We start from the raw sequence: 7,837 nt of genomic DNA, 5'->3' as shown, positions 1-7,837 counted from the left end.
ATTTTTTACAAAAGCGAGGCGCGAGGAACCGAAGCTGACTAGGCAGGTGAGGCGAGGCGAAGCAAGGTGGAGGGAGGACACACGCTAGTATATAGGCTCGGGGAGGTCACACTTTCGACACCACGCCCCGAACGCCTCGAAAGATTAATATTCTCCTTGTGGACGTGCAAGATTGTGCTAAGGTTTAGGGGCGTGCGAGACGTCTTTTTTTCTCCTCATGTGTGTGTGTGTGTGTGTGTGTGTGTGTGTGTGTGTGTGTGTGTGTGTGTGTGTGTGTGTGTGTGTGTGTGTGCGCGCTTAATATTAATAGTAATGCAAGGGATAGACGCGAGAATGACGATGGTGTGTTAGATTTCGGTTTACAATGACTGGAAATTTTTGCTGGCTGGAGTTATAAATGATTTGATGTGGGCCGATGTATAACATATGATCTCGCCAGGAATTTACATCAAAGAATACATTTGTTATATAAGAGAATGTTTGGCTTTACTCATTTTTATTTTTTTCATATTTTCACTCACTCACTGATAGTTGTATGAAGACTTTTCTGACGCATTCCTTCTATTCTTTTTTTTTTTTTTTGCATAATAAAGAAAAAAACTGAGGAATCAATGTGCATGAAGAAAAAAAGTTAGAGAGAGAGAGAGAGAGAGAGAGAGAGAGAGAGAGAGAGAGAGAGAGAGACAGAGAGAGAGAGGAGGAAAGAGAGGGAGAGACAAGCTAGAAAGATAACCCGGAGAGACCAACAAGAAAAAAGAAAGAAATCAATGTGTAAAAGATACAAGGGACACTGTAAACTTTCTGATAGTGACTTGAAGCCCCTGCAGGGAATCCTTTCATGTGGAGGCAATAATGCACTATAAGGGACAGGTACCATTCTTGTGCTATGTTTGCTTGGCGGCTGGAAATGCTGAGGAGAAATTAAACACATGCCACACCACTCCCTCAGCGAAGAAGTCACTGTTTTAAACTCCCTCAGCGAAGAACAGTCACTGTTGTCTCCTACCTGACTCCTACATTCATAAGTGGTTTAGTCATAGTCTTGTGTACGTTGCTTTTCTTTGCTGCTCGGGATTTTAGAAGTGATATTACGAAAGACATGTTTGCTTTTCAGGTTTTGGTGTTCATGTCTCTTTTCCTGAATTTTTCTAATTATTCCTATGCTTGTCTCTCTCTCTGTCTCTCTCTTTGCTTCTATGTGTATGCCTCTTTATGTTTGTATCTCTCTGTGTCTGTCTATCTGTTTATTTGTCTATTGATATGTCTGATTATATTATCGATCTGAGTCCATGTCTGTCTGGATGTTTCTATGCTTCTCTCTCTCTCTCTCTCTCTCTCTCTCTCTCTCTCTCTCTCTCTCTCTCTCTCTCTCTCTCTCTCTCTCTCTCTCTCTCTCTCTCTCTCTCTCTCTCTCTCTCTCTCTCTCTCTCTCTCTCTCTCTCTCTCTCTCTCTCTCTCTCTCTCTCTCTCTCTCTCTCTCTCTCTCTCACGGTGTATCATTTCATCAGATAAGTGTGTGTATATATACATGCAATTAAATCTAATGCATGGACTGTATGCATTATGTAGATACTATTTCTCTCTCTCTCTCTCTCTCTCTCTCTCTCTCTCTCTCTCTCTCTCTCTCTCTCTCTCTCTCTCTCTCTCTCTCTCTCTCTCTCTCTCTCTCTCTCTCTCAACATCATCTACTTATGCAATAATTTTTATTTTCCTATTTTTTGTCACTGTTATCACGAGCAAGCTTCTTCCCATCTCTCTCTCCCTTTCTCTCTCACTCTCCCCCTCCATCTCTTCCTTCCTCCCACAGCACCTCCATAACGACCCACTCCGTCATCCCGCCGCCAGAACATGCCCATTCACGGACGCACATGATGAACAATGAGGAATAACAGTGTGGGAGTCTGCGCGTCGTGGTCTTACACTACTGTACCTCCTGGATCCGACATGTCGCTTCAGCCGAGAAAACAAGACTTAATTCCAACGCCTTTTGTGGCTTTGCTTGCCTGAATCCGTGTTTTGTCTTCCCAGCGTTTGTACGTCGACCTTTTGACTGTGTGTGTGTGTGTGTGTGTGTGTGTGTGTGTGTGTGTGTGTGTGTGTGTGTGTGTGTGTGTGTGTGTGTGAAAGAGAGAGAGAGAGAGAGAGAGAGAGAGAGAGAGAGAGCAGTCAGAGTAACAAACTGGTAAGGTTATGGTTGCCCTTGTTTATATATGAGAGAGAGAGAGAGAGAGAGAGAGAGAGAGAGAGAGAGAGAGAGAGAGAGAGAGAGAGAGAGAGAGACAGACAGACAGACAGACATACAGACAGACAAAGACAGAGAGAAACAAAATGCAGACAGACAAAACAGAGTAAGGTAAGGTTAGACTTGACCTTGTACTGTACATAAGGAACAGAGAGAGAGAGAGAGAGAGAGAGAGAGAGAGAGAGAGAGAGAGAGAGAGAGAGAGAGAGAGAGAGAGAGAGCAACACACCCGCAACGTACTCGTAAGACTATTGTTTGATGGGGGAATAAAAGCCCATTGGTGGTTCTCTAATGTGTTTATCATGATGTGAATGTCCCTAAATCATGCAGCAGCCAGGTTGCCTCACGTAATCGCACTACGTTATTGCGGTCATACGTACTTGCCTTTATCACTATTAGTTCCGCCTTGCTGCCCCCAATGCCCGGACGTAAATAGGTCGAAAAAAACACACAATACATACCACTGAGCCCTTGCAGAAAAAAAAATATGATTCACTCCTTTTTTTAAGCCCCCCGTATTAAAGTCTGTACATTACGTAACCGTTTATCGCCATTTTATTTGATTTTTTTTATTTTGTCTTTTCAGATCTCCCAGTGGTGTTTGGTTGCTTGGAAGAGGGAGTCCAGTGTTCATCTCTTTGGTGAGTGTTTCCCCGTCAGAAGTTTTTGTTCCTAGTCCCAAGGGGTTATCTGCTAAACCTCTGAGCGGAGTGGTGGTAACTTTTTTCTTTTCCTCCTCCATCCCACTCAACCACTTGCAACGAGATGGAAGTAAGAGGGAAGGAGTTAGAAAGTTATTCCCTGCAGCACTCAAACTTAAAATATTGTCTAGACCTTCTACATCTTACTCCTTTTGTGTAGTGACAGTAATGGAAGTTTTTAGAAGCGTTCCTGCCCTTTGCTCTGCTTCTATTTGTGTGAGTAAGAAGAATATGCCACGTCTCTGAAGTCATTCAGTAAAGTGGCGTAAATTGATCTCTTCTTCGTGGATTCACATTTCTCTTTTTATTTATAGTTTTATTTATAATTTTTTAGGGACCATCTTTATTTTATCAGCGCACGTCAACTTTGGTGGGCGAGGGTAGTAGGTTCTGGGCTGATATACGTCATTGGCTTTCGTTGTTTATGTGTTGAGTTGTGTTTTTTCGTATATACTTAGCGCTAGAAATGATTTGTAAAATGCAAGTTTCTCTTTATTATGTGGAGTAGGAGTATCTCTCTTTGCTCTGAAAACCATTAGCGAATAATTAAGAAATTGTATTAAGTATGATGGCGCATACAAATTTGTTGGTTGTAGCGGCGCGCCTAGGATCTCTCTCGCTGGAAAGCCCCAGCGGGACCACTACACATTCCTCCACCTCCTTCCTAGACTCGTAAATTTGGCAGAATGTGGAGTGAGGCTTTCTAATTATTCATAATACAAACACTATGGATGCTTCTGTTTGTTTTTCTGCATCAAAGCGGCCGTGGGTAAAGGCGCTGTGTGCTTTGTTAAACTTACAGCTCTTAAGATTTCTGCTTAGCCAGATATTCTTCCAGATGAACCTTATGATCTCCCATATTGTTACCTGAAATATTATATTAAGCAATAAAGTCTAGAGGGCTGTTCTTAAGCTCAAAGTTATTATATACTAAGAACAAATGAGATAGCAGTAAAATTTGTAGACAAGAAGATACATGTATTAACAGAGTAGAGGCGAAGCCCGGGGTTATAATTATTATAGGCTCGGTCATGAAGTAAACTTACTACACGCACCACTTCGTATGAGGGACTGAGATAATATTCACATTACTTGTTCCTGGGTGACTTATTTGATACGAAGGCAACATCGACTTTTACCTCACTCCTTTTTGAATCTGTATGATGGTGTTCTTATGTGCATCTGTTTGTGTGTGTGTGTGTGTGTGTGTGTGTGTGTGTGTGTGTGTGTGTGTGTGTGTGTGTGTGTGTGTGTGTGTGTGTGTGTGTGTGTGTGTGTGTGTGTGTGTGTGTGTGTGTGTGTAAACGAATGGGATAACGTGTATTCAAGTACTTTTAAAAGGACATGGAGCACCGCGGTGTCTATCAATACAAGGCAGTGCTTGCTAACATCCTGGACTGCATTCAGCCACACCTTCCTAGCTACAGCTATCATGTGTTTTTCCATTTGTGACGAACAAAAACTTGACGTAACGTATGTTTTATCAGTATGGGAGGAAGCAGCAGGCAGCTTTGTTCGGTTTGACATTAAGGAAAACTCAAGTAGACAAAAACGGTGGTTTGTAGTTTTGAATAGTAAGAATATGTAAACAGTAGAAATAAAATGGTCTAGAGTTGCAAGCAGTAAGAGTGATCTAGAGTTTGTTAAAGCTGGAGGAATGGTACGAAGTGTTTAAGTAGTGATTAATTAGTAGGAATGGTTTTGAATATGTAAGCAGCAGGTATGGTCCGGAATATGTACATGGTAGGAAATAGCTGAAATATGTTAGCAGCAGGAATGGTCTGGAATATGTAAGGAGTCGAAATGGTGCGGAATGTGTAGGCAATAGGATATGTTTGTAGTATTTAGTATTCTGAGTATTAGGAATAGACCAGAATCTTAAGTAGTAGAAATAGTCTTGAGTTTTTTGGGAATAGGAATGGCTTGGAGTGTTCAGACAGTTGGAATACTCTGGAATAATAAGTAGTAGGGACGATCTGGAGTGATTGAGCTTAAGAATGACCGAAATATTCACACAGTATAGGAAATCTGGAATCTTAAGTAGAAGAAATGGTGTGGAGTGTTCTGCGGTAAGAGTAGTGTGAAGTATGCAGTTGATTGACCTGGAGTGTACTGTTTATAAGAATTTGTCGAAGTCTGAATCGGTCTTATTACATTTTCTCTTCCCATCCAATCTTTATAGGCCGGGCAAGTGACTCGTGCAGTGTGGGCGGCGGGGATCAATTCTCTCCCCCGCGAGGCCTGGAGGCGAAGATGTGAGGGAATGCCAGTATGTGTGTGTGTGTGTGTGTGTGTGTGTGTGTGTGTGTGTGTGTGTGTGTGTGATTGTGAGTGTGAATGAGTGCGTGTGGCGCTTTGTCTCGGTTCAGGCTGTTATTGAGATGGATAGAACCTTTCCTTGTGTGTTTTTATATATATAATTATTATTTGAACTTGCTTTTAATACAAGCAGACATTGCCTTCATCCCGGAGCTGCTCTGGGGCATCACATGTGGCCTCGTCAACGCCAAATTGTGTTAGAAGGGAGGAAAGAATAATTGATAATAGCTTCACAGGCTGACTGGAGCGATTAGCAACGCGTATGTTATCCTGCAATTATTCATGCATGCAGAGGTGGTGCATTCATATAGGCAAATATTATACTGCTGACTTCATCCCTTGCCTGTCATTATGGCGGCCCTCGTCACCTATTACTAGTGAATATCCAGTCTAATTATAAAGTAGTATGCGCTGGATAATGTTTATGATAATGAGATGGAATTTGCATTTATTTACTTGTGAGTTAGAGATGCATGCCCCGTTCACTCATTGGGGAGCCCGGGGACGCAAGGCATAAGCAAAATCAATTTAAATTAAAAGTTTAAGGCTTTAAGTACTATTTACATACCTATTTTTTTCATTGGCGCGCCCACGGGAATCGTAAGATAGATATGATTGTTTGCACTCAATTGAAAACCTTGAAACATATTTGGTAAAGAGAGAACATGTTTAACAGCTTTCATCTCTCCTCATACGATAAATTACTCAGTGAAGGTATTTGTTTTGTCGTCCACCTTTGTAATATTTCCAGTAGATACGTCATATTAAGGCTAAAATTAAACACCGCATTCCGGGAGTGACTTCAGAACTTCTCCTCTGAGTATTTGAATTGCGTATGACGATCTGCGTTTAATGTTTCATGAAATCATACAAAAACGAAACACTTTTTTCCTTGTGGTTATGCATTGATTGCTTGTGCTTCTATTTTAACTTACTAACTCCTAGAAAGTATTTTATATTTCTGCTTCTTACATGATAACAGTTATAAAATTAGTCTTAAAGTCCAAATATTCTTCAATCTATCCATAAGAAATAGTTGATATCTCATGTCTTAAAAACGGTGATAAAACCATGTGATCGTCAGGTGCGTTCTCTCTCTCTCTCTCTCTCTCTCTCTCTCTCTCTCTCTCTCTCTCTCTCTCTCTCTCTCTCTCTCTCTCTCTCTCTCTCTCTCTCTCTCTCTCTCTCTCTCTCTCTCTCTCTCTCTCTCTCTCTCTCTCTCTCTCTCTCTCTCTCTCCACATAAACTTACACCCGGATGCGCACCCACGTCGGCAAGAGAGAGAGAGAGAGAGAGAGAGAGAGAGAGAGAGAGAGAGAAAGGGCAAACATATCTTCACAATGTTACCAAAGACTGTGAATGTTTTTATCCACAATTCTTAAAAAAAAGATATGTAGAAAAAAAAAAAAGAGGGGAAGAAACAGACAGAGAGAGTCCCTACATCTTTCCCTATGTAATGTGACGCAGCCACTCGCCCTTATTCTCTCCTTTCCTTTCCCACTCTACTGCCTGTCCATGCCGAAAAGAAAGAAAAAAAAAAGCTGTTGAAGAGCAGTAAGATAACAGCTTGCAGAGAGACCTAGAACGTGCATCTCCTCGTCCCTTTCAGCTGATTGCAGACTTTCAGGCCATAATGCTTGTTCACACACACACACACACACACACACACACACACACACACACACACACACACACACACACACACACACACACACACACACACACACACACACACACACACACACACACACACACACACACACATGCAGACAAGACAAAGATACTCACTAAATAAAAACCCTCAAGAAACAAGCTTACGTACGCACTAAGGAACACACACACACACACACACACACACACACACACACACACACACACACACACACACACACACACACACACACACACACACACACACACACACACATCACACACATGCCCCTCTGAACAAAGGAATACACGCACACGCACACACGAAAAAAGTAGGCATTAAGGGGCCCAAACTCACGAACACACGCAAAAACAAAATAGTATACTAACAGCTGTTCACACACACACAACTGGGGAAAGACAGGAGGAATCTCGGTGCATGGTTCTTGTGACGGGAAGAGAGGAAAGTGAGGCGTGTTGGCAACCATGTGATGTGCTGGAGAGAGAAAGAATGAGATGAAGAGAGAGAGAGAGAGAGAGAGAGAGAGAGAGAGAGAAGTGCAAACCAGACAGGCAGGCAGAGCGGTAGTGTGGAAAGAGATGAGATAATGGAGAGTGATGTGGGTGAAAGGAGACAGATAAGGAGGAGAGGAAGGAAACAAGTGGGATCATGGGGTGTTGATGGACGAGAGGCGGTGGGTTGGGTTGGGTTGAGTTGGGTCAGGTCGGCGCGTGGAGCTTTCTTGGTTCTGGCCGAAGTTTCTGGCTTTGAAGAATGATGAAGGTAGGGAACAAAAAAAAAAAAAGAAGCTGGGTAATTTTCGAAGACGCTGAAAAGAAAGGAAAGGGGTGAGAGGAGTATTAGTGAGACAAGGAAGGGGGAAAAAAAGAGGAGTAAGAAGGAAAACGACCGGTAGAAATAGGA

The 7,837-nt window shown here is 42.3% G+C and overlaps 1 long non-coding RNA gene across 1 annotated transcript in view; it reads left to right on the top strand.

Annotated features, from left to right (window-relative positions):
* LOC123516201 overlaps window positions 1-2,884 on the top strand; it is a 330,662-nt gene extending 327,778 nt beyond the window's left edge. Inside the window, exon 4 of the long non-coding RNA XR_006678120.1 lies at window positions 2,829-2,884. This is a non-coding gene — a long non-coding RNA (uncharacterized LOC123516201). The remainder of the gene's footprint in view (window positions 1-2,828) is intronic.
* Window positions 2,885-7,837: the final 4,953 nt, after the last annotated feature.

The sequence above is a fragment of the Portunus trituberculatus genome, chromosome 40, assembly GCF_017591435.1.
Source record: "Portunus trituberculatus isolate SZX2019 chromosome 40, ASM1759143v1, whole genome shotgun sequence".
Lineage (NCBI taxonomy): Eukaryota > Metazoa > Arthropoda > Malacostraca > Decapoda > Portunidae > Portunus > Portunus trituberculatus.
This window is presented reverse-complemented; position numbering and strand designations above follow the sequence as displayed.